The 27,797-nt window shown below is 41.8% G+C and overlaps 1 protein-coding gene across 2 annotated transcripts in view; it reads left to right on the forward strand.

Moving 5' to 3' along the window:
• Nucleotides 1-27,797, forward strand: part of LOC140488862 (coronin-2B-like) — a 151,703-nt gene that overhangs the window by 44,867 nt on the left and 79,039 nt on the right. Inside the window, exon 2 of one of the 2 annotated variants that reach the window (XM_072588148.1) lies at nt 12,656-12,782. The exons of the other annotated variant lie outside the window; for it this stretch is intronic. The gene's annotated coding sequence lies outside the window, so the exon portion shown is untranslated. The remainder of the gene's footprint in view (nt 1-12,655; nt 12,783-27,797) is intronic. 2 annotated transcript variants of the gene reach the window in all.

Raw genomic sequence — 27,797 nt, forward strand, 5'->3', positions numbered from 1 at the left:
CTTGTGCACAGCATGGTCCTGCAAGCAGGTTGGGTGATGCTGACTGCATCATCTGTTGTTTTCTTTTGTGTAATGTTGGTTGAATGATAAATATTGGCCAGGAAAACTCCCTTGCTCTTCACCTACACAGAGTCATAGAGGTTTTACAGCTCAGAGAGAGTCCCTTCGGCCCATGGTATTGCGTTTGAGCCAGTTTTCAAAGGTCCATCTGCTTTAATCCCATTTTCCAGCACTTGCCCCACAACCTTATGTGCAGTCACATTTCAAGTGTCTGTCTAAATCATTCTTAAATTTCTTGAAGGTTCCTGCCTCTCCCACCACTTTAAGACAGCAAATTTCAGATACCCACAATCCTCTATGCCTGGTCATTAACCCCTCTACTAAGGGTAAACGTTTCTTCCCATCTATCCCATCTATGCGCCTAAGAACTTTGTACACCTCAATCAGATCACCCCTCAGACTTTCCTGTTTTAAGAGAAACAACCCTAGCCTGTCTAGTCTCTCTTCATAGCTTCAGCCCAAACAACATCCTGGTGAATCCCCTCTGGCCCATCCTTTCTACAGGGAGTCACCAGAAATGCACACTGTACTCTAGCCGAGGTCTAACTAATGTAATATACAGCTACATCATTGCCTCCCTGTTTTTGTATTTGATGCCTTGACTGTTAAAGGCAAGTGTCCCATATGCTGTTTTAACCATCTTATCAACCTATCCTAATGGTCCTGAGGATTTATGCACATCCACACGATGACCCTCTTTACTTCCTCAGGTCCTACCATTTAATACGTATGCCTTGTCTTGTTTGACTAGATTAGGTTAAATTCCCTACAGTATGGAAACAGGCCCTTTGGCTCAATAAGTCCACACTACCCTCTGAAGAGTAACCCACCCAGACCATTTACCCCTGACTAATGCACCTAACACTGTGGGCGATTTAGCCTGGCCAATTCACCTGACCCACACATTTTTGGATTGTGGGTGGAAACAGGAGCACCCGGAGGAAACCCACGCAGACGCTGGCAGAATGTGCAAACTCCACACAGACAGTCAGCCAAGGTGGGAATCGAACCCGTGTCCCTGGTGCTGTGAGGCAGCAGTGCTAACCACTGAGTCACCATGTTAGTCTTCTTCAAATGCAGTACCTCACTTTTTTTTCACAATTAAATTCCATTTGCCATTGTTCTGCCATCTGAACAACCTATCCATACCATGATGTAGTTTCAGGCTCTCCTCCTCACAATTTACCATATCACTAATGATATCAGCAGAATAGGGACCAGGAAATTCTTGCATTCACCCAAAAGGACAGACATTAGCTAAACATTTACCAAACTTTGTGAGGTTCTTCACATTTTTAGTCATGATTGGTTGATCTGGGATGGAATGACACTGTTTGTATGCCTAGGATATTTTTCATGTTGTAAATCAGGAAACTGTAACAGTAGTAATGCACTGGAAGTAGTCTAGCTTTAGTTTTGTGATCCAGCCTTGGGAGTTGGTCATGATCCTACAATCTTCTGTCTTCATAGATAAGAATGTTATCCTCTAAGTCTTGGCTGACATCTAATATAAATACACTAAACTTATGATGTAAGTTTGCTTGCTGAGCTGGAAGGTTCATTTTCAGATGTTCCGTCACCATACTAGGCAACATCATCAGTGAGCCTCTGGTGAAGCACTGGTGGTATGGCCCGCTTTTTAGTTATGTGTTAAGGTTTCCTTGGGTTGGTGATGTCATTTCTTGTTCTTTTTCTCAGAGGGTGGTAAATGGGATCCAAGTCAATATGTTTGTTGATAGAGTTCTGGTTGGAGTGCCATGCTTCTAGGAATCCTCGTGCGTGTCTATGTTTGGCTTGTGCTAGGATAGATGTGCTGTTCCAGTCAAAGTGGTGTCCTTCCTCATCTGTATGTGTAAAGATACTAGTGAGAGTGGGTCATGTCTTTTTGCGGTTAGTTGATGTTCATGTATCCTGGTGGCTAGTTTTCTGCCTGTTTGTCCAATGTAGTGTTTGCTACAGTTCTTGCAAAGTATTTTGTAAATGATATTAGTTCTGCTTGTTGTCTGTATAGGGTCTTTCAAGTTCATTAGCTGCTGTTTTTAGTGTATTGGTAGGTTTCTGGGCTACCATGATGCCAAGAGGTCTAAGTAGTCTGGCAGCCATTTCTGAGATGTTTTTGATGTAGGGGAGAGTGGCTCGGGTTTCTGGACATGTCTTGTCTGCTTGTTTGGATTTGTTGCCGAGACATCAGCGGATTGTGTTCATTGGGTACCTGTTCTTTTTGAATACACTGTGTAGATGATTTTCCTTTGCTCTTTGTAATTCCTCTATGCTGCAGTGTGTGGTGGCTCATTGAAATAATTTGGAGATGCCGGTGTTGGACTGGAATGTACAAAGTTAAAAATCACACAACATCAGGTTATTGTCCAACAGGTTTAATTGGAAGCACACTAGCTTTCGGAGCAACGCTCCTTCATCAGGTGATAGTCGAAATATTAGAACATTGAAATAATGTTCTAATGCAGCTTTGTTTTTGGATGTTGGGCTGATTGCTTCTGTAGTTCAGTATTTGGGTACGCAGTGAACACAGCCTGTTGAAATTGTGGATTTTCTTGAAGTGGTTGGGGTCTAGTGCAAATTAAGATTTCCAAATTAGGATCATGAGAACCTGAAGGGATTTGAAAAAGGTCATGTGAAATTTAATGCTTTATTGGATTGACACATTAGGAGGGTGAGGGAATCTCAACTTTGATTCCGTACATTTCCTTTAAAATAGCAAAACTTTCCATATTACTTTACAGGAGTGTAATTGAACAATGTTTGACACAATGCCACATGAGTTAATTGGAGTGTTGCAAAAACATTTGGTCAAAATGGTAGATTTTAAAGAGAATTCTAAAAACGAAGAGAAAGGTGGAGAGGTTTAGGAAGTGAATTCCAAAGTTTAGGACTGAAGTAGCTGAAGACCAGCTATCGCTGTGAAAAGATTAAACGTGGGGATGCTCAAAAGGTTAGAATTAGATGTGTGAGGATATCTTGGAGGAGGTTACAGAAAGGGGGAGAGGTGATGCCATTGAGGGATTTGACAAGTGGAATGACAATTTTAAAATTGTTCAATTACGTCTCTGTGAGTAAAACTTGCCGCTGGATGAGATATACATGAGCAGGTTTTGAATTAGTGTGATTTCTGCGGGGGGTGGGAAGAATCGGAGGACTGTGACAAAGACCTCAGCAAAGTTGATGTTGCACTAACAGAATGGCTAGAATGTAGGGTTTGAAGCTCAATTTAAGGTTGAACAGGGTACCAGGGTTCTACTGATTCAGACCACTGTGTAATTGGGAGTTGAGGTGGATGGAGTTGGTCAAGCAGTGGAGTTTATCATTAGAAAGGATTCAGTGAAGAAACAGTGCAACGCAAGAAAAGTGCATGGTCAGAGCCTTACCAGGCCCTGAGCCTTCTGGGTTATGATGAGATGAGTGGTAGATCCGGGTGAGATGGTTGGCAAGGCCCATCTTGATGTTAAGATTATAGAATTCATGCAGTGTATAAAGAGGCCATTCAGCCCCTCAAATCTTCAAACAGCATCCCATCCAAACACAACACCTGGCCCTATCTCTGTAATCTCACATCTAACCTGCACGTCTTTGGACTGTGGGAGGAAACCCATGCAGACAGCCAGAATGTGCAAACTCCAGGCTGGAATTGAAGTCTGATCCCTGGCACTATGAGGCAGCAGTGCTAGCCACTTTGCTACCTCGTTGTATCTTGCTCACTGTTTTCTGAAGTAACCTCGCGAGATTCCTCAGAAGTGTCAGGATCCATGCCAGGCAGCTTCAGACTGACAGTGCTTGTTCGATGCACAATGCTTAGAATGCAGGTCCCTCCCAAGATCTCCCAAGCATTGGCGGGTTGCTCCAGGAATGGTAAGTGGTAAGGTGGGGTGCAAATCAGACTTGACTCTGACCAGGGGGAGCTGAACCCTCAAGTAACATGGTGAGAAAATTCACTTGGCAGGAAGTATTGTTCACCAAATTCAATGCGACTTGCACTTGGCCAAATATCTGTAAGATTCAGCACAATGTGATTAATGAGAAACAGATAGCTATTAAGCAAACTTATTGATAGTAAGAAATGGCCTTTACATTTCACGTGCAACATAATCTCACCAATTTCCCAGGCTAATGGTTACTGCAACTCACAAAAAATTTGAGTGCTGTTAAGTTTTTTTGCAAGCTGCCATCTGCTCTGTTCTCTTTTCCCCAGCCCTCTGCCCCACTTAACAATCATGGTCAAAAGAAAATTGTTCCCTACAGTTTATATATCAATGTTCTGGGACCTACTTAGAATAGGAATATATGATTCTGGGAATTTCTTTTGAGTCTTTCTTTTAAATTTTACATGTCTATAATAACCAGACATTTGAGGATATACCACTAAAAGGAAACATTTTCATAACTACTTACCACTGAGTTATAGACACTAAACCAGGCAGGATCCAAAAAGGCCACAATGCCTTCCAAATTTGTGATGGCCAACTGCATCATGGTTTTCTCATTTCCAATTGCACCAGTCCTTTTAAATACCCCAGGCATAGCCTGATTTATTTCTCTGAAGACTAACCTATTGGCTGTGCTGTGATCATTTCATGTTTGGTGGGAAAAATGAGAGAAAGAGATTCATGTTTCTAGTATATCTTTCACTTACTGGGACATTACAAAATGCTCTACAGCTAATAAGGTACATTGAAATGTAGGGTCAGTTTGTTTTTTTTTATTGTTAGAAAGAAGCCATTTTAAAAATTGCAGATGTGGAACATAAAACAGAGAACTGTACAGCACTTTGCCCCATCATGTCTGTGCCAACCAGTATGCTCTTCTAAACTAATTCCAATTACCAGCATATGGTCTGTGTCCCCACATGTTCATGAGTCTGTCTAAATGCCTTTTAGACTTTGCTACCATATCTCCTTCTACCACCTCCCTTGGCAGTGCTGTCCAAGCACCTACTACCTTCTGTGTTTAAAAAAGAAAGTTTCTTCACATGTCCTTTTAAACTTTTCCACTTTTGCCTTAAACCTATGCATCCTGGAGTTTGACATTTCCACTCTGGGAAAGAGATTCCAACTATCCACTTTTTCCATGTCTCTTATAAATTCATATACTTCTACCAGGTTACCCTTCATTCACTAAGACTCTGGCAAAAAGAATCCAAGTTTGTCCAACCTCTCCTCCTTTCTAGCTAATACACTCCAATCCACTCAACTACACCTCTTCTGCATCTTCTTCAAAGCCACCACATTACTCTTATGACACTGGGTAAACCCCTCTGCTAATTTAAACCAGCAATATAGAAAAGATTCACCACGTGCTGTAATCTGTTAAAATGTGAGAGGGAAAGAGCTATCCCAAAAGTTACTATTTAAAGTAAAAATTAACAATTTTATTTTTTTTAGAAATCTAACAGCGAATAATTAACTAACAACTATTTGCAACTCCTTTCTCTTAAACCTATCTTTTACTTCCCTGATTGTAATACTAGTCCGATATAATTTCCAATTACAATTTACAAAGAAAACTTTCAAAACCAGGCAGCTTTGCCAAATTTCCTCTGTAGATTTTCCTCGGTCTTCTTTTCTTCTTAACGATTCTGCTTCACAGGTCTTGGTAGATAAAAGTACCTTTAAGAGAACAGATTGTTCTACAAGCAGTCTCTGTGTAGTTGTTGGTGCTAGCTACTCTTTGCTGCTCTGGGTAACTGTTAACAATGTCTGATATTTATATTTCAAAACATCGGATCATTTCATTGGTTTTAATATTGACAAAATACTAAATTCAAACTTGATTGGAGTTTGGTATCTTGGGGCATAATTTAAACTGGCCGAAATTGAATTTGTTTTTGTATCCAGGCAACACAGCTCTTAGCTAGTTATTTCAACCAAATGTTACATTGTTACCTTGTAACGGACCCTCTGTGCTTCTCTAAGTCCTTGCTAGCTTTTCAACTCTTTTAAAGGTACAGTACCCCTATATCTTCATAACATTATTCCTATAGTGCAGTGACCAGCATTTCAAATGTGGCCTGACCAAAGGCTTGTACAATTAACAATGTTGGTATTTAGTGTCCTGACCGATGAAGACACGTATGCTGTTACGTGCTTTCTTTACCACCTTATCCATTTGTGTTGCCACGATGGAGCTATGAGTTTGGACCCGCAAAATCATGTTGTATATCAAAGTTCCTAAGAGTCCAGCCATTTACTGCACACTTTCTTCTTAAATTTGACCTCCAAAATGAGTCTTTCCACACTAGCTCAGATTAAATTCCATTTGTCATTCCTCAATTCAGCTTTTCAGCTAATGTAAACCCTACTGGATCCTTTGATTTCCTTCCTTCCTATCCACAACTCCATCAATTTCTCTGTCATCTGCAAACTTATTAAGATTAGAGTGATGCTGGAAAAGCACAGCAGGTCAGGCAGCATCCGAGGAGTAGGAAAATCGACATTTCGGGCAAAAGCCCTTCATCAGGAATCGGGCTTTTGCCTGAAATGTCGATTTTCCTGCTCCTTGGATACTGCTTGACCTGCTGTGCTTTTCTAGCACCACTCTAATCTTGACTCTGATCTCCAGCATCTGCAGTACTCACTTCTCCAAACTTATTAATCAGACCACTGACATTGGCATTCAACTCACTTGTATATTTTACAAATAACAGAAGTCCCAGCACTGATTCTAGTGGAACATCATGGTCGCAGACCTCTAGTCAGGAAAACAATCCTCCACAATTACCCTCTTTCATCTATGGCCAAGCAAATATTGTATCCAACTCAGCAATTCACCATGAATTCCATGATCCTTGTCAAATGTTTAGTAAAGTCATTATGGACAACATTCACTGCCTAGCCCTCATCAATCATATTTGTCACTTGCTCAAATTTCAGTCAAATTTCTGAGACAAGACCTCTCTTGCATAAAGCCCTATGGACTATCCCTAATAAGTCCCTTCTCCTCCAAATGCAAGTATATCAACTCTACTGTGAAACAATCCCATGCTGCATATTGGCTGACTCTGTTCACAGATGTTGTAAAATGCGAGTCCTTGGGACCTGTGCTTTCAATTGCTTTGATAATTACTCCAAGAGGGAAGCATTCAATCACATTATAATCTACAACGTTGATGTTTATATCTTTCAATCCAAAGCAATGATTCTTTATTCGATGAACATTGATCTCCAAATGGCATGGAGCCAGTGTAAGAGTGGACCACTATCCTAATGTACACTGTACTGGCTCCTGGTCCTTCAAAACCTCAAATTTAAAATTCACTTACAGGGTGAACCCCATACCTGCGGAATCCTTTTCCGTGATTTCAGTTACCCATGGTTTACCATGGCTTGAACATATTGTAGGGAACCTTCCAAAACCAGGGACTCGGGGCTGCCGTTAAGGTAAGTTTCCCATTGAGATGAATGGGTTCAGTCCTATCCGCAGTTTCGGGTTTCCACGGTGGGTCTTGGAACGTAGCCCAGTGAGTACAAGGGGACAACTGTACTTGTCTTCCCTCCATGACCTTACCCCCTCTGATCGCTGTAACCTCCTTCAACTCCACAACCCTTCCAGGGATCTCTGTGCTCCTCTGGTTCTAACCCTTTTTCCATCCTCGATTTTATTCTCTGCGTTATTGGTGGCAATGCCTTCAGCTGCCTGAGTCCTTGGTTCTGAAATTCCCTCCCAAAACCTCTCCTAATTTGTGAGGGGGTTGCAGGGAGCAGTTAGCTCAGTTGGTGAGATAGTTGGCATGTGCTTGAGAATAGCTGTTCTAGTGAGGGTAGATCTGGGCCTGAAAGTGAAAGGTAATGGCAAAAAGAAGCTCTCTCTTTTTGACCATCTTTAAAGGCTGCATTTATGTCCACTGCATCTGCAAGGCATGCACACACTTACCACTCATGCAGTCACAGTGACTGTAGCAACACTTGCAACAATGCAACAGTGAGATGCCTGTGTCAATGGATAGGTACGATAAAATGAGTGTTTTACAAATATCTTAAATGAATTAAATCTAGGATTTTGATGTGCCTTTGCAAAAAAAAGTGTCTGGAGAGAGATGCAGGAGTCTGTGCTTTACAGGCTGTTCCCTGGGACGCACACTAACAAGCATGGACTCCACCTGGAGGACCACCAACTTGGCGAAAGACGCTTTTTGGTCTGCCTGAAACTTGTTGATCTTCTAGTGCAAGAAGTTGACTCTGACCAATTGTTGCACATTCCAAGATCCAGGACTACATACTGAGAGATGCAATAAAGCTTTGGACCGTTGCTACCAAGGCACAGTAGGGAAAGACCACCATCTTTCTGCCAAACTACAATGGGAGACCCTTCCGGTGCCTCAAATATGTGTAAATAGTATCTTGCATGAGTAAGAAATGCCTGGGGTTGGTTTGTTGGAACTGTTGGGAAAGTCAATCTCCAATGTTTTGTTTTGTTCTTCATGTGCAAAGATGGTACTGAACAGAACTGCGTTAGTGACTATGTATGTATGTAAGTTTTTTTTAAATAAACATAATTTGCTTAGTGTCAAACCCTTGACTGCCTTATCCCTTTCCCTCTTCACTGCTTCCCTCCTGCTCACAATCCTTTTGCCTCATTGTTCACTGTCCCTCGTAGTGAAGGAGGAGAGAGGTAGCAAAGGGGTGAGGAGTGGACTGACCAGGAAGGGTAGCAAGTGGAGCACTGAATGGGGGAGGGATGGTGCTGAGTGAAACAGTGAGAGAGGTAGTAGGAGAATTGGGGCTGAACTCAGTGAAGTGACGAGTGCAGCACTGAGCAGATGGAGGGTGGCAAGGGTTCCTTGGGAATCGGTAATATCATGCAAGTGCATGTGGGTGGAGTTAGCATCATCGCCTGGCTCTCGATTGCGTCTGAGATGTCAATACCACTGTCAGTGCAATGACAGGAGTTACTCAGACCCTTAAAATCTACCTCTGTGACCATATGTCATAATCTCCTCTTGACAAATTTTGTCTCTTAATGCTGCAATGAAGTTGGCATGTTTTACTAATCCAAAGGTGTGTACAAGTGTAAGTTGCTGCTGAAGTCATAAAAAAAACCCAGAACTTACAGGAAAAGCTCAGGAGATCTGGCAGCATCTGTGAAGAGAAATCCATAGAACCTGAACTCTGACTTCTCTTCACAGATGCGGAAGAGCTGCTGAGCTTTTCGAGCAACTTTTGTTTTTGTTTCTGATTGACAGCATCCATAGTTGTTTCGGTTTTTATTATTTGCTGTGGAAGTCATCCATTTGATCACATTTTTGGCCAGCCTTCCACCTTCATTTTCCTTCTGCTCCTGTGTAGAACCTCCCCTGATGAACAGGTTTCAGGAATATGGGGTTGTGGCTGCTGATGCTTTCAGGCTCCCCCTGAAGGCAGTGGTGTTGCTTTAAAACAGCTTATCGCTTTCAAGATGCTATGAGAGGAAGAAAAACAGACCTTCCACCGATCCTGTACAATCTGCACTTGTGAATCAACAGAAGGCTCCAGTGTGAATATGCCCTGAATGCCTAGATAGTACCTGTAGTTTTGAGGTGTCACGGTGTAGCATCCCAGCTGCCTGACTCTGTCGACGGTGATAACAAACCCATGTAAAAGCAATTAAAAGTGTATTTTCGGTTAGTGCTGATGAATTTCACATTAATCAGGGTGGACTTTGAAAAAGGCAAGCCACTCCTCTGTGTTTCATCAGATTTCTTTTAACACATTGTCTGTGCCCTCTGGGAAAAGCTTAGCGTGATTGCATACATGCAGTGAAAATTGGGTATGTGGAAGAGCACGTCTTATTGTGATAGAAATATATTTTGGTTTTATAGTTCAGCAATGGATTTATCGGGTACAACCCTTCAATATCTCAGTAAAATAGTAAAATTGCCATTTGCAGGATGGAAGGGGAAAGAAGTAATTAAATGGCCCATTGTGAGAGTGTGGCAGATAGCAACAGATCCTAATATGCATAAAATGAAAATTAATGTTTTCCTTTCATATTGGAGGCAGATCTACATTTTGTTGTAAATACTCAGCATAAGAAACTTAATGTGACAGGCACATTTTGCTGTTTGAGGTTCCTGTCACCCAGATGAACTGAGCTGAGATTATGCATGATATTGCACACAAGTGTTTGCTAACATCATAATTATATTACTGGACCAGGAATGTACAGTCTGTCAGCAGGAGTTGAGATCCCACCATGGCCAATTAAAAATTTGAATTTAATTCATTAGTAAATCTTTGAAACTTTGCAGGACAGGTTGGTTTGGACACAGACATGCTCTAAACTCCATGCCATGCCATCATCACCATGGTCAGAATCCACCTCTATGATGTTAACCAGAAATGGAGGAGGGATTGGCACACCCATGGGCCACCCAATTAAGGTCCTGGAGGTCATGGTACCTGCAGAGAAGGAGATGGACACCACCTCACAGTGTTGCCAAGCGAAACCTGGTGGCAGAGCAAGGGTGTCTATTGCCTCTCTTTCCAGCCCTCTATGCCCATTGGAGGCCACCCCAAAGGCTGTTTACTCAAGAAAGATGAGGACTAGGATCTTTTAAAATCATGAAGTTTGTTAGGGTAAATGTAGAGAACTGTTTTCATTTGTCAGGTTGATCTGATCCAGGGACCATAATTATTAGATATTCACTTGTAGAAGCAACAGGGTATTCAGGCACAATATGCTTACCCAGAGGGTAGTGAGAATGGGGAACTCATTACTATGGGGAGTGGTTGAGATGAGGAGCATATACCTTTTAAGCTGCGTAAACTCTTGAAGGAGAAAGGAATAAAAGAACATGCTGCTGGGATTCAAAGAAGGTTGGAACAAGACTCATTATCCAGCATAAGCACAAGTATAGAATTGATAGGCCAAATGACCTATTTCTGTTACTTCTAATACTTTGTAAACTTTTGGAAGATTTTCTCACCCATTCCTTTGACTCCGCACTTGTCTCCTGGGGGGATGACCATTTTGCTTCTATGGTTAGGGTTTTGAAGACACAGCATCTAAGACAATCCCCTCCTTACTTAACCACTATTGCAGGTGGCAGAATGGGTTATAGACTGAAAAGTATCTATAGTATTTGTTTGGGGACTGATTTTAGCTGATTAGTGAGCATCTCACTCTCTCTATGCAGAGTGATTGCGGCCTTGAATTTTGGCAGCAGGCTTAACAAATGTCTCCACTTTACTGATTAAAGAGATTATGTGAGTGCTTTTAGATTGTCCAATCACTTTACAGTCTTCTGGACTCCAAATTGAGTTGAATAATTTGACATTGTAACCATTCATTCCAATTCTTGGGCTGCTATGCTACTTGTATTCCCTCCTGACTTGCCTTTGATTCTTTTCATGTGTCCCATTGCTGTTTATCACTTCCTTCTTAAGAACATAAGAAATAGGAACACGAGTAGGCCATCTGGCCCATCGAGCCTGCTCTGCCACTCAGTAAGATCATGGCTGATCGTTCTGTGGCCTCCACTCCACTTACCAGTCCTCTCATCGTAACCCTTAATTCCTTCATTGTTCAAAAAAAGCTATCTTAATTTTAAAAGCATTTACTGAGGTAGCGTCAACTACTTCCCTGAGCAGGGAATTCCACAGATTCACAACCCTCTGGGTGAAGAAGTTACTTCTCCATTCAGTCCTAACTCTGTTCCCCCTGATTTTAAGGCTATGCCCTCTTGTCCTAGTTTCACCTGCCAGTGGAAACATCCTCTCTACATCTATCTTCTCTCTTCTCTTCAGAATTTTTTATGTTTCTATAAGATCCCCACCTCATTCTTTTAAATTCCAATGAATATAATCCCAGTCTAACTCAGTCCTCATAAGCCAACACTCTCAACTCTGGAATCAACCAAGTGACCCTCCTCTGCACTCTCTCTAGTGCCAGTACATCTGTTCTCAAGTATGGAGACCAAAACCGCACACAGTATTCCAGGTGCGGCCTTGCATCATGATCCATTTTTTTTGCTGTTTAACCTTTCCTGATTTGCAACTGTTGCAGGTTTTACCTTTTGTTCAGTCCTCCCCTGCCCATCACCCTGCCTGTCAAACTTTGTTACTTCTCTCTCTTTTCCCAAAACTGAACCTTAACTCTACTCCTCTCTCCATACAGGCTGCCTAACTTGAGTATTTCTAGCACTTTCTGTTTTAATTATATACCCAGACACTGATTGTGGACATTTATAGATGATTTAATTTTGATTTTTGCAATGACAGGTCTTTAATCTGGAAAATAACATAGTAAGAATTATCAACTGATGCTGCTATAAAAATACTTAAGAACAGGAGGAGGGTTTTAGTCAAATGAGCCTGTTCTGCCACTCTGTCAGATATTGTAGCTATGCCACCTGACAGCCATACCTGCTTTTGACCCATATTCTTAAATTACTCTGCATACCAAAATCTTGCCAATCTCTGATTTAAATTTGACGGATAAATCTACCATTCATTGCTATTTGCACAAGAGAATTCCAAACATCTTCCACCATTTGTGCTGTGTCTGTCATTTATAATCTCATGATACATCCTATTTTAGTGTCAATAAGTTTAGTTACTGGGGGCAAGTGTTCTGCACAATGTTGAAAAATCTATCTTGTCTGTTTCAGGATTCTGAAGCTGATGACCTTCTAGAGAAGACTTGTTTAATCCAATCACCATCTTGAGTCTTTCTTGGTCAGGCATTACATTGGATAGCTGCGTTGCTAGGATTCCCCAAATTGGACCAATTGCAAGGTTTGCTATTTTTTTTCATTTGATGAATCTGGTTCATTGACATGTGTCAGCTCTGTAAAATTCTCTCTAACTTGTCTTGCGGGCTAATTGCAAAATTCTTTCTAACTTGTCTTGCCAACTCTCCAGATTGCCCTGGAGTTTCTAGGAATTAGTGAGCAGAACACAGCTAAGATGAGAAGTCACAGGGCATTGTGTATTTTCTTTTAATTTTCTTTGTTTTTGGAACCAAAAGAAACATCATCCATGGTGAACAAACAAGCCAGTTAGAAGTAAAGGGTTATCTGATTGGTCACAGGAATGCAGGGCAAAGTGAAGGAGGCGATAGCCTAGTGGTATTATTATTGGACTGCTAATACAGACACTCAGCTGGTGTGCTGGGGACCTGGGTTTGACAATGGAATTTGAATTCAATAAAAAATCTGGAATTAAGAGTCTAACGATGACCATGAATCCATTATTGATTGTTGGAAAAACCCATTTGGTTCGTCAATGTCCTTTTAGGGAAGAAAACTGCCATATTTACCTGGCCTGGCCTACATGTGACTCCAGATCTACAGCAATTACCCTCTGGGCAATTAGGGATTGTCAATAAATGCTGGCCCAGTCAGCGACACTCTCATCCTGTGAATGAATTAAAGAAAAAGGGACACATTGCGTGACCAGTAGCATGTGCGGAGACAGGACATTTAGAGGCACAGGCCATATGATCAAGCCCCCAGAAGTGTGGCCAAGCAAGAATTGGTAACACTAGTGAGAAATGAAGCAGCAAAATTTGACCCCTATTAGAAGGACCTTGATCATAGCTTGAAACCGAATTAAAGTAATGTACTCTGTTGAACATAATCTGCACCGAATAAAACACATTTTTGGGCAGGACTGTGCAATTTCAGATTATATTTCAGTGTGTATGAATTTCAAGTGGCGAACCAATATTGACCTCTGTACTTCGGGTGCTTGTGTTTGAATGCATCTCCAAGCTGTTGGGCTGAGTGTCCTCTCTCTTTGTGAGCTGTAAGCGTGAGTTTAAGCATTCTAAACTAAACTTAGTTGCAAGGCATAGCACTGGAGATGAAGAGTTGAGAGGAATGTTTGGATTGTCTCTGTGGTTATGACAATGTCAGGGCTGTCCATGAACAGGGTGAACATGGTGTTCATTAGTAGGCCTGAGGCCTTCTGTAACCATAGGCCCAGAGTGAGTTTATCAGCATCAGGAATTACACCTCAATTTAATTTGCTAAGTTTTTTTTGTTTCACTCTGGTTTGTTATTAATTTTGATCTTTACTAAACAAAAGGGATTTTTTTTCTTAAAACAGAACACTAGTGTGGATTTCCCTCATTCATAAAAATGTAACGTTCTTGAAATGCTTAGTCAGATCAGGCAGTGGAGATAGAAACAGGAGTTAACATTTCAGGTCTGTGACCTTTACTGTTTTCTGTTTATATTTGATAATTTTCTTAATTTCTTTTCTGCTGGTGACATTTTTGTTATCCTTATTGGCATTTTCTTGGGAAATCCTCAGAATGAAGGGTTGAATACAAGATGAAGACCTGATGCCAGGTCTCACTGGCCACTCTGTTCTCGCTCACCACCACCTCTCATGGCCGCTTTCTGTCACTTTATCATCAGACCACTTATCTGACGTTCAGTCCTGGATGATTCTTGATTTGCTCTAATTAATTAATTGTCAGACGTTGCAAAACTGTTTGAATGAGATAAAGTGAAGGATTCATAGAACAGAATCACCGAAGGCCATCCAAATTATGTGGGCTGTGTTCGTCCTTTTGAAAGAGCTATTGAGCCACTCTACTTGTGTCAAGACCTCCCTTTGCCCTTTCCTCATTGTCGTGCAATTTTCTCCGCTTCAAGTATTTATCAAATTCCCTTTTGAATGTTACTATTGGCTCTTTGCCCACAGTCCTTTTCAGTCAGCACATTCCAGATCACAATAACCTGCTGTGGAACAATAAGTTCTCCTCATCTCCCTTCTAGTTCTTTTGCCAGTTTCCTTAAATCTGTGCCCTCTGGAAATGTGGTTTTCAGGAGTACATGAGTCAAACAAGGAGGCAAAGGGTGTATTTGTTAAATCATGTTTTAGAAATTCCTTCGAAGTGGCTGGGTACTTCAAAAGACAGAGCAACAAATGACCCATATTTCAAAGTTTTAAACCATGTTCTGAGATTTGGTGGGAGATTCTATCTTTCAATTTATCAAGCTTTGTCTAATTTGCTTACCCTAGGATGAACAAATTGGCACAAGAGTCTTAGCGTTCACATTGGGCTAGTCTGAGGAGTTTTGACAAGTTTATTGTTGAAGGTGGTGATAGCTTGGAGACAGAAATAATGATTTCTAATTTCAATGATTCTCTGCGTGTGTATCGATTCCAGGAAACACTGTGCTATGCTGGCAAGTTCTGACTTGATTTGACATGATGGGTGATGTAATGACAAGTTGACACATGGTGCAGGAAGCAGCCATTTGTCAAGTGGTATGATGTGATCACTGAAGTGGGATGGGCCAAATCCCCCCCTGCTCTGTAGGAAAAATGCAGCAGCTAATTTCTTTTTGGTAATGTAACAACACAACCTTTCCTTATTAGGATTCAGGATGCATGATCCACCTCTGTGGTTTCACAAAGAACCCATATCTCATTTGTTGACCCCCTCGTGTCCAGATTTTCCTATGTAGTCTTTCCACTTGGGAAAGGAGTCTTGATTTCCCTCAGAAGGAGTGGATCTCATGGAATTGGATTTAAAAAGTGGCTAAATTTCATTGCTGTCCAGATCCTAATCTCTTGAATTCCGTCTGTAAAATGGCTTTAAGATGCTCCCTATAATTTAACCTAAATTTTGATCACCTGCCCTTATCTGTGACTCAATGTCGCATGTTATTTGACATGCTGAACCTTTTACAGGTACACAATCCTTTATCCAAAATCCTTGGAGGCCAGTTTTTGTTTTGGATTTCGGAATTTTTTGGATTTTGGAATAAATGACATTTTCACAGTGAAATTAAAAAAAACCTTGCTGAACAGCAGACCCACATGTGAATAGTACGTGCGCTGAGAAACAGTTAGCACCTGCCATGTCACATCTGAGTGGGTGCGGAGTTGGGTTACCTGTTCGCACGCCAAACAATCTTGTTATGCAAAAAAAAACTTCACGACCAAGCTTTGGATTTCAGATTTCAGATAAAGGATTGTGTACCCATACTACATTAGTGACCCGATGAAAATGCAAACTTATAAATGTAGAGATTTTTGAGCTTGACCTCAGCCATGAACACTGTCCTATTACTCCTCTTGCCCCGCCCTCCATTGTTGCATTGTGATGGGATAATGCTTTTAAGTCGACACTTGTTGTCCACTTAAGGTTGTCAGTATACCTAATGGTGTGCAGGCTGCCTGACAACTTACCGATCCACCCCCACCCCCAATTTCTCCTTGTTCCTGTCCACTGTCTGCAGTAAAATCAGTTGATAGGCTACCTATTGTATTCCATGTTGCCCCTCCCTTGGTGTTGGGGGGGGGGGGGGGGGGGGGTGGTCATTTCATAAAAAGTCGGCCTAATGTACAAAAGAGCCTCACAATTTCAGTCTGTTTGGGCTAGTTCTTTTTGTCAGGTGACGGCAGCCTGTTTTGTTCTGGATTCCACCAGCAGAAGCAGTTTCACCATATACTTTTATCACGTTGATAATGGGGGGTGGGGGGGTGCTAGTTCAGTTGATTTGTAAGGCAGAGTAAAGCCAACAGTGTGGTTTCAATTCCTGCACTGACTGAGGTTATGACGACGGACCCTCCTTCTTAGTCTGTCTCCTCACCTGAGGCGTGGTAACCCTCAGGTTAAAGCGCCATCAGTCATCTCTCTCTAATGAAAGAGCAGCCCGATGCTCTGGAAAATCTATGGTGACTTAACCATTACATTCTGATAAATCTGTCTTGTCAACTCTCCAAGGCTCACGTTCTGAACTGCTGGTTGCAGAATGGTGACCTGTCCGTTACCCATTAACCTTGGCTATAAAATCTAGGCAACGAGATTTTTTTTTTTGGGTGGAGGTAGGAATTCTCCACTGCCAGTTAGCTCACTGTGTAGATTTCCCCATGAACAAGGTCACCTTACCCACAGGAGACCTCCGCATGTCTGAAACATTGCCTTTAGGAATGGACAGGTGTGGTACGGCACAGTTCACATTCTTTTAGTGAAATGGTAAGAGGGTAAATTTAAAATACACTGAATTACCCTCACCCCCACTGAAAAGCAAAGTAAAGTAGGCACAGTCTGGCAATGGTCCAAATTGATTGAACTTGTCGAACCAAAAGATTACTATTTAAGCAAAAAAAAAGGCTGTGTTGCTCACTGTTTAGTGTACTCGGTTGTCATAGTTACAAGTATCGAATGCAGACTGAGGATGAAACTGTTATCGGTGATCTGTGATCTGGGATGACAAGAGGTTCCCATCTGGCCAACTTAAGCCTGCTTTGGTCCAACTTGAAGCTGGCAACTTTTTTAGTTTTACTTTCAACATGTGTCAAATTATCACTCTGCCATCAGAGGTATTTGAAAAATCTCCAGCTGATTTTGTCAAAGGGGGTGCCTGCAGCATTCCTTTCCTCAACTTGCTATTGAGACACTGTTTCGTAACTTTTGTTGTGAATAGTTTGGCTCTATCTAAAATTTAATATGGAGTTTGATAAGACAATTGCAACAGGGATAATCACCCTGGAGAACCAGAGTTGATTTTTATTTCAAAAGTATATTTAAACTTAAAAATATTTTTTGTGTATAAATGCATAGTCACAAACACAATTTGGTTCTGTACAAATGTGTCTCAAAGAAACCAACAAACATTGCAGTTTGACTCTATTCAAACAAATCAAAGGCATCTCTTACATATACAAGACTATATTAACATGCATTTGAACACTAGAAGGGTCTGATAACTGAATGGACCCCCATTAACTTCAGCAGGAAGACCTCAGACAGTAGTCTTTCCCCAGTGCGCTTTGGTAGCAACAGCTGCCCCAAGCTGTAGTGCGTTTCTTAGCACATAGTTCTGGACCTTGGATTGTGCTGATCTGCAATACTGGGTCGAGGTCAACTCCTTGTTCTGGAAGATGTTGTAAACCATATCCTCTGAAAGTTTGTTTCATAAGTTCTGGAAAAACCTGTTGCCCTTTATTTCAGATTCTTGTTCCCTTTTACTCATAGTGACTAATTTCTGTGAATTACAAAATGGAAGCCGATTATTTTCTTTTCTTCTTGACCATCCCATGTATTCTGAAATAAGTTAAAATACATTTATAGGATAAGGAACAGCTAAATTAATGCTTTGCAATGACTTTAAAACAATAATAAAGAGTTGCCTTTACGTTTCACAACCACTGGAGACACAAAGCTAATAAAGTACTTTTAAAAGTGTAGTCACTGTTATGCGTCAGCTAGTCACACAGAGCAAGCTCCCACAGCAGTGACCAGATCAGTATGTTCCACTGATATTGTTTGAGCATTGGCTGGGTCGTTGGTGAAAGCACCACCTTCTCTTCGAATTAGTGGCCATGGGAACTTGTACAACCACTTAGACAGTCTGGTAGGATCTCTGAATTGACATTTCATCGGAAATACGTTGCTTGTCAATGTGGCATACCTTCAGTACTAGCACTGGACTGACTGCCTCAATGTTTATACTCTAGTCTAAGAGTAGAACGCCAAGGGGAAAAATGCTACTATCTCAACAATGGCTGATACTTTAATATAAGATAACCTGCGAGGGAGAAAGGAGTATTTTGCATTTAACACATTTTTATATCAAGTGGAAAAGAAAGCCTTGCAACTCCATGGCACCTTTCACCACCTGAGGGCATCACAAAGCTCTTTATAGTCAATGAAGTACTCTAGAGATGCAGTTCGCTGCTGTAACGTGGGAGATATAGCAGCCAGTTAGTGCATGATATTCCACAAACAGCAATGTGATAATACCAGATAACTTAGGGGTTTCTTTTTCCATCAAGTGTAAGCTGAAGAATAAAGATCAGTCAGCACGACATGAAAAACTCTGCTGTTCTTCTTTTGTAAGTGTACCATGAAAATGCATGTCCACTAAAGAAGATGGCCTTGGTTTTGCAGCTCAGCTGAAAGATGACCCCTGTAGCAGTGCAGGCATTCCCTCAGTACTGGTACCGGGAATGTCAACATCCATGGTGTTTTCGTGCTTCTGAGTGGGTCTCAAATTCCAAGACTTCTAGCTTTGTCAAAAGTGCTAGCCAATGCATCATGGTTGTCAGCATTAACTATAATAATACTGATGTGGAATGTTATAGTTGGGAGCTTCTATTCTCTCCAGTGTCTCCAAGAGAGTTTGTTTGTTTTTAACTCCCTCACAAACAAAGGTCCTTTCTTAGCTGAACTACTGTTATCATGGAGACTGAGAAAAGAACACTCTCCAGTATAAACTGAAACCATCTGCCTCAAATAAATGTAAAGATCCCAAGCATGACAATACTGTGACTTCAAGAGGTATGTTTTGCCCTGGGTTTTGTTTTGAAGAGAGGTTTTAAGGCAGAGGTACTGAGTAGACACTAGAATAAACTGCTTTTGAGGCTTTAGGGTTTGGTTTTAAAGTTGGAACAACAGCAGCAGCCTGGATGGGTGTAGTCAGGCTCCTGCAGAACCCGATCTTTAGTTTAGCTTTCAGCAGTTACTGTTTGGGGTTTGAAGTGGAAACTGTTCTTTCCCCTTTTCGATTACAGCTAAAAGCTGTGCGTTCTCTTCCTGCTGGTGGAGTTGCATGAGAAATAATCTGTCTTCCGAATTTGCCTTTTGCCAAGGGTGTGTTTGTGGGATATTACTATGTTAGAACAGTTAATTATTGATTGTAACTGGGTCTACTATTCTGTTAGGTTTTCCAATAGATTAAGTAATTCGGATTTTTCAGTTCTTTCGTTATATTTTAACTATAGTGGATGGATGAAGTGTGTTTTGCTTAAAAGCTGGTAGTTTGACCAGTTGAATTGCAACTGGAATGCAACACCTTACATTTACCTTTTTAAAATAAGAAAAAGTTAGGGTTTAGATGACCTTCTAAATATTTTGAGAGGTTTAGTGTGGTCCAAAACTTATGACAACTATTTTAAATAAGGCAAGGGAGTTGTGTTCCTAGCGTTCTGCCCAATAGTTATCTTTCAAATCCATGATCTGTTCATTATCATATTGATGTTCATGGAAGCTTAACATGTATGAACTAGCACTGCTTTTCTGACTGAGAACATTGACTGCACTTTAATAGAACTTCATTGGCCAAAATTTAGTTGGTATTCTGCACTGGCGTACTTTGCTTCTTTAGTATAGACAAGTGATTTTGATTCCATTGATTGATTCGCTCTTGTGAAGTCTGTTTAATGGTAATTTTTTTTTGTATAGCTTCAAGATTGAAGAAATAATATTTGCTTACCCTTTGCTGAAACTGGACCCCTTTTCCTTCGGTGTAAATGTGGTGATTAGTCTAGTTTCATGCCCTTTAAAGACACTAAGGTAGGGTTCTGTATTGTAGCTGACGTAAAACAGATTCTTTCTCCCCTGCTTGTGAAGGAAAGAAGAATGCAAATTCCAAATTTACAAGACTGGTAATACGAGAGTTTATAATTATTCATAACTTCCAAATGAACAAGTCCAGTTTCTGCCTGTTCCCACATGACAACACATTTTCATGCAGGAGTTGATTTGCTCCAATCCTTGAACATTAAAGTTCATGTTGTGCTTGCCTTACTGACTGGTGCACAGTAATTTTAAACTTTCTTGGGGGTGAGATTGATTGACATCAGGCACCAGAGGCTCTTAGCAAAGCGGCAGATGATTCTGTTCACTGCGTAAGATTTTAATTTCCATTGACTCAAGAAAAATGGCCAAGATTTCTAATTTCAAACAGAGTAAGAGAAGTAGCAAGACAAGAAAACCAATTTTCAAAAGGAATTTGAACTAGCATTTGATGAACCTTGAAGGAAAGACACAGCACTCTTATTCAACAATTGGCATGAACCAATTGCACCCATCTCACTTGTAGGAATTTTCTGGCCTTAGCTGTCACATTGTTTGGAAGCACTCTTGCCTCTGGGTCACAAAGGTTTTAATTCGAGTCAAAGATGGTACACAGACCAAGGTTCTGTCTCTCAGATGACATGCTGTCTCTCAGGTAATCAGGAAGGCTAATTGAATATTGGCCCTTATTTCAAAGGGTTAGACTATGAAGTGGGAAAGTCTTCCTGCAACTGTACAAGGTGCTGTTGAGAGCACATTTGGAGTACTGTGAGCAATTTGGTCTCCTTAATTAAAGAAAGATGTCATTTCTTTGGAGGCAGTTCAGCGAAGTTCATTAGGATGATTTCCAGTATGGAGGGAATGTCTTAGGAGCATAGATTAAACAGGTTGGGACTCTACTCACTGGAATTTCGAAGAATGAGAGGTGATCTGATTGAAACGTACAGGACTCTTAAGGGGCTTGACAGAGTAAATATTGAGAAGATGTTTCCCCTTGTGGTAGAGTCTTGGAGAAGAGGACATGTTGGATTGAAGAGGTGCCCATTTAGGACTGAGATGAGGAGGAATTTCTTCTGAGGGTTATGAGCCTTTGGAACTTCTTGCCACAGAGGGTTGTAGGGGCAGAGTTCCTGTCTATGTTTCAGGCTGAGATAGATAGGTAGGAGTTCCAGGAAAAGTGGATGGAGGCATGTTGGATTAGTCATGATCCTATTGAATGGTGGAGTAGCTTTGAGGGGCTGAATGGCCTACACCTATTTCTTATGGTTTTATGATATGCTGAACTGAAGTGTAATCTGCCCTGTTGGACAAATACAAAAAAATTCACAACTGTGAATTTAAAGAAGAGCAAGGGAGTTCACCTTAGTCCTGTTTATTCCTCAGCCAAACATCAATGAAACCGACGATTTATGATTTCATTATCATTCATGGGTGTTGGCTGCTGTATATCCTACATTACCGCATTGACTACACTTCAGAAGTGCTTCATTAGCGGTAAAGTGCTTCAGGATTCTCTGAGCTACATAAGTAATTTTATTTTCTTTTGGAGTCTGTGTTTATATTGTAGCTATGATCCTCCTGTTCATAATCAACAGGAGATTTCTCACATTGCTCAATTCTGCACCAGTGTTTCAATTAGAGAGATCTGTTTGTGGGAACTTATCTACAGGAGCTGAGCTCCACTCCAATTAAGCATTTTCCAGTAAGCAAGCAGGAGCATTCTCTCAAAATATTTAAAATAACTTTGTGAGTTCCTGCAGTATCTAGAGGTTCAAAAGGCACATAAGCTACTGCTTAAACTATGTTCATCATTGCCTGGAAAATGGACTGTGCATGGTGGCAAACCAAAACTAGTTTTAAAGTTGCAACACAACTTGAAATGATACTTCTTCCAATTGCTGTTGATTGGCAGGTTAAACTGTTATTTCGTGAAAGCACAACTATAAACATTTATCCTGTGTGAAAATCTTTGAATGACCTCTCTCATAAAAGTTTCAAAATGAGACATGTTGCCCCTCTGTTTGAAGCTGTGAACGAGTTAGCTCTTGATTGGATTCAACCTTTGCCAACCTAAAGGTGTAACTGGTTAGACCAGCATTGATTATCTGTTCCTAGTTTCCCTTGAGAAGGTGTTGGTAAGGCACCTTATTGAACCTCTGCAATCTTTTGGTGCTGGGTATTTGGTTCGGGGGGGCTGGGGCGTGCGCCAAGACCTGGGAGGAGCGGATCAGGAAGATGAGACAGAAACTAGGCAGATGGGGGCAACGGTCGCTCTCCATCGCGGGAAAAAACCTGGTCATCAGGTGTGAGGTACTCTCAGTATTGCTATATGTGGCACAGGTCTGGCCTATCCCCAGGACCTGTGCCGCCGCAGTCACCCGGGCCATCTTCCAATTCATTTGGAGATCAAAGATGGACCGGGTCCGAAGAGACTCAATGTACAAAGACCGGTGCAATGGGGGAAAAAACACGCCCAATGCCACCCTCACCCTGATGGCCACCTTTGTGTGTGGCTGCATCAAGCTGTGCGTGGATCCCCGGTACGCAAACACCAAGTGTCACTACGTACTGAGGTTCTACCTGTCCCCGGTGTTGCGAAGGATGGGCCTGGCCTCGCTGCCGCGGAACGCTCCGAGTAGTTGGACCGTTCCGTATCACCTGTCCTTCGTGGAGATATTTATGAGGAAAAACACCTTTGACCACAAGTCCATCAGGAAGTGGTCAGCACGTAGCGTCCTTGAGACCCTTCGGGAAAAGGAGAGGGCGGATCCTGTCGAGCGGTTCCCTGAGCAGACTGTCAAAGCCATTTGGCAGAATGCCTCATCGCCAGAACTTTCCAACAAGCACCAAGACGTGGCTTGGCTGGTGGTGAGAAGGGCTCTGCCTGTGAGATCCTTTATGCACGCCCGGACTCTCTGCCGCACCGCACGCTGCCCTCGAAGTGGCTGCGGGGGGGACGAGACTGTCACACACCTCCTTCTGGAATGTGCCTATGCAGAGGAAGTCTGGAGAGGAATGCAGTGGTGCTTGTCGAGGTTCGTCCCGAGCAGCGCCGTGACGCGGGACTCCGTGCTCTACGGCCTGTTCCCCGGGACTCACACCGAGACGAACATTAACTGCGCCTGGAGGATCATCAACTCGGTGAAGGACGCTCTCTGGGCGGTCCGAAACCTGTTGATCTTCCAGCTGAAGGAGTTGACCCCGACCGAGTGTTGCAGACTGGCACATTCCAAGGTCCAAGACTACGTGTTGAGGGACGCGCTGAAGCTTGGGGCAGCTGCCGCCAAGGCGCGGTGGGGAAAGACCACTGTGTAAGATCGGCCTGCCGAAAGAAGAACAGGGGGCCCATACAGACGTTTTTTTGGGCTCTGCTGATGCCTCAGCCAAATATATGTATATATACAAGATTGAAAAAATGCACAGGATTGTAAAGGACAAGAATAAAGTCGAATCTGTGTTTGTAAATATGGACATATGTATGGCATGATCCAATGTACAGACCATCAAATCATTTATGAATAAAGTATATTTTTGAAATAAAAAAAATCTTTTGGGGTTATAAGGACACCCACATTGCTGTTAGAAAGGAGACTGATTAAGTAATAGTGAAGGAACTGTTATAAAATTCCAGGCCAGGATAGTGTGCAGCTTGAGGGGATCTTTCGGCTAGTGATGCTCCCATGCATCTATTGGCCTCATCCTTCCAGGTGGTAGAGGCCGTGGATTGGGAAGGTGCTGTTGAAGTTGCCCACAGAGAATTTTGTTAATGATATGCACTGTGCAACCTGGTGAATGGGGTGCTAACGAAGCAGATGTCTTTGTCCTGGATGGTGTTGAACTTCGAGTGTTGGTGGAGCTGCAGTGCATCCAGGTAAATGAAGAATATTCCATCACATTCTTGCTATGTACCATGAAGATAGTGGACAGGCTTTGGGTGACCTGCTCTCACAGCAGATTATTGTGTGATGTGGAGTTAGAATATTTCCCAGTTCAGATGTGGTCATTAAGTATGCACCTGGAATGCTATGTCCAATTTTGGTCTCCATATTTCAGGAAAATGTACTTGCAGTGCAACGAAGAAGTACTAGAATAGTCACTGGGATGTGTTGTTGAGAGACTGAGCAAATTGGGCCTATATTGTTTTGAAGCTTAAAAGAATGGGAGGCAATCTTGTTGAAACAGGCAGGATTCAAATGAGGCTTGATAGGGGGAGATACAGGGAGCATTTTTCCATTGTTTGGGGAATCTAAAACATGGAGGCATAGTCTCAGAGGAATGGGCCTGTCAACAGCAGAGATGAGGAGAAATGGCCTCCCATTCAGAGGGTTGTGTAATTCTCTGCCCCAGAGGATTGGAGATGTTCCATTGTGAATAAATTCATGGAGGCCATGGATAGATGTTTGATCTCTCCAGGGAATCAAAGGATATAGGAAGTGGGCAGGAAAGTACAGCTGTCACTCAGGATTAGCCTTGGTCATGAAACTCAGAAGGTCTGGCAGCAGCTGTGGAGGGACAAGTAGACTTAACGTTTCAAGTCTGGAGTGACTCTCCTTTGTGATTAGAAGTCATACGGGACTTAAAATATTAACTCTATTTCACTCTCCACAGATGCTGCCAGACCTCCTGAGTTTCTCTCGCACTTTTTTTTTGTCAGATTTCCTGCATCCCCAGTGTTTTGCTTTTATTTAATTCTCAGTCATATTGAACGATAGAACAGACTGAATTCTCAGAAGGGTCACTGGACCCGAAAAGTTGACTCTGATTTCTCTTCCTAGATGCAGCCAGACTTGCCGAGCTTTTCCAGCAATTCCTGTTTTTGTTTGTGCAGGAACTGGCTCGATGGGACTGTGTGGTCTGCTCTTGTTCTTATTTCTTCTGTTCTTTAGCTGACTCGTTGAAAGAGTTATTCATTTAGTCTAACTTCTCAGTCCTTTACCTTTTATATTTTTGCCCTTTTCAAATACATATCTCATCATGTTTTTGGAAGTTCTTGTTAAATCTGCATCCACAGCCCTTTTGAGGCACAGCATTCCAGATCACAGCTGAACAATGTGGAAAAATGAATGATGTTTGTTTTTGCAGCTTCTGGTTCTGTGTAGTATCAGAATCAGTGTAGCCAGCCAGTGTTGTGTGATGTGTTTCTGGACTAGTGATAAGATATTGCTTCTGGCAGCAAATATGGAGTGCATCACCTACAATTAAGTCATAACTTTTGACAAGATAACTCAGGCTAAGAATTGCTGAAATATTTCTTCTGGGGGGTGAAAATAATACTCAACCTTTTTTTTTAAAAGAAGCAAGTTTTGAACTTACATAGTGCTTTTCATGACACCGGACATCTCAGTGCTTTATTTTCAAATGCAAACTTCTGAAATGCACTCCCTGTTGCGTAGTCATGAAAACAATGTAATAATGGCCACATAATCTGTCTTTGATATTGGTTGATGGTTTAAAAATGAGCAGAGCTCTGGGGGAGAACTCCTCTGCTTTTCATTGAAATAGTGCCACATAATCTTTCACACCCTTTTGGGGAAGTAAATGGGGACTTGGTTTAACGTCTCAACTGAAAGGAGGCCATTTAACAACTGAAGCTGTCCCTTAGTACTGCACTGGAGCATTTGATTAAGACTAGACTTGGTGCTTGATCAGTGAAGTGGAAGTTGAACGTAGTACCTTGCATTTTAAGGACAAGATTGTTGCCAACACAGCCACATTTGGCAACAAAGAGTAGCATTTCGGATGAGGGACCCATCACTCAATATAACGTAGGACCAAGAGTAGGCCATTCATGGCTGATCATCTGCCTCCAATCCATTTTCACACACTATCTCCATATTCTTTTAATGTCATATAGTCCTAAGCGATGTAGAGCATGGAAACAGATCCATTGGTCCAACCTGTCCATGTTGATCAGATATCCCAACCCAATCTAGTCTCACCTGCCATGATCTGGCCCATATCCCTCCAAACCCTTCCTATTCATATACCCGTCCAAATGCCTCTTAAATGTTGCAACTGTACCAGCCTCCACCACTTCCTTTGGCAGCTCATTCCATACACGTACCACCCTCTGCATGAAAAAGTTGCCCCTTTTCTATCTTTCCACTCTCACCCTAAACGTATGCCCCCTAGTTCTGGACTCACCCCAGGGAAAAGACTTTGTCTATTTATCCGATCCATGCTCCTCATGATTTTATAAACCTCTCAGCCTCCAATGCTCCAGGGAAAGCCTATTCAACCTCTCCTTATAGCTCAAATCCTCCAACCCTGCCAACATCCTTGTAGATCTTTTCTGAACCCTTTCAAGTTTCACATCTTTCCGATAGGAAGGAGACCAGAATTGCATGCAATATTCCAAATGTGGCCTAACTAATGTCCTGTACAGCTGCAACATGACCTCCCAACTCCTGTACTCCATACTCTGAACAATAAAGGAAAGCATACCAAACACCTTCTTCACTATCCTGTCTACCTGCGACTCCACTTTCAAGGAGCTATGAACCTGCACTCCAAGGTCTCTTTGTTTAGCAACACTCCCTAGGACCTTACCATTAAGTGTATAAGTCCTGCTAAGATTTGCTTTCCCAAAATGCAGCATGTCATTATGTCAAAATGCAAAATGTCAATAATAACTAGAATCTCTCGATCTCTGTCTTGAATTTATTCAATGACTGAATTTTCAGAGCTCTCTATGGTTGGTACAGAATTCCGAAGATTCACCAGCCTCTGAATGATGAAGCTCCTGTTTTGCTCAATCCTAAATTGTTTGCCTTTTTTATTCTGAGACTGTTCCTTGGCCCTAGCTCCCATCGCTAGGGAAAACATCCTTTCTGCATCTACTCTGTCTATTTCTTTAAGTATTGTGTAAGTTTATGGGAAGTCACCTTTTATTCCTCTCCAAGGAATATGGGAACGGTCTCCTCAAGTTTTCTTTATTGGACAGTGCGGCCACCAGAATTCAAACTGGTGAGCTGCCATGGCAATTATATCCTTCCTTCGGCAAGGGGAAGCAGAACTGATATTGACCTCCAAGTGCTGCCTCAAAGTGTGTTCTATATAATTGAAGCAAGACTTCTTTGTTCTGATAATCAAATCTTCTGTGATAAAGGATTAATAACATTTGTCTTTAAAACTGTTTGATGCACCTATATACTAGATCATGGTGACTTATGAAGAAGGACACCCAGGTCCCTTTCAACATAACGCATTCTAAACTCTCTCCCTTGAAGAAATATTCTGCACTTTCATTCCTCCTATCAAAGTGAATAATGCCACACTTAGGCCATGCTCCTGCTCACTCAGTCAGTGTGAGCAAATTTCCCCAAAACCCCTTTGCATCCTCCTCACAGTTCACAATCTCCCAAAGATTTGCATGATCAGCAAACTTGGAAGTAATATAATTGACTCCCATCTGCCAATTCAATTCGTTGATACCTGCTGGACCCAAGCACTAACCCTTGGGGTTTCCCACTGGTTATAGCCTGACA

This window comes from Chiloscyllium punctatum, chromosome 2 (genome assembly GCF_047496795.1).
Source record: "Chiloscyllium punctatum isolate Juve2018m chromosome 2, sChiPun1.3, whole genome shotgun sequence".
NCBI lineage: Eukaryota > Metazoa > Chordata > Chondrichthyes > Orectolobiformes > Hemiscylliidae > Chiloscyllium > Chiloscyllium punctatum.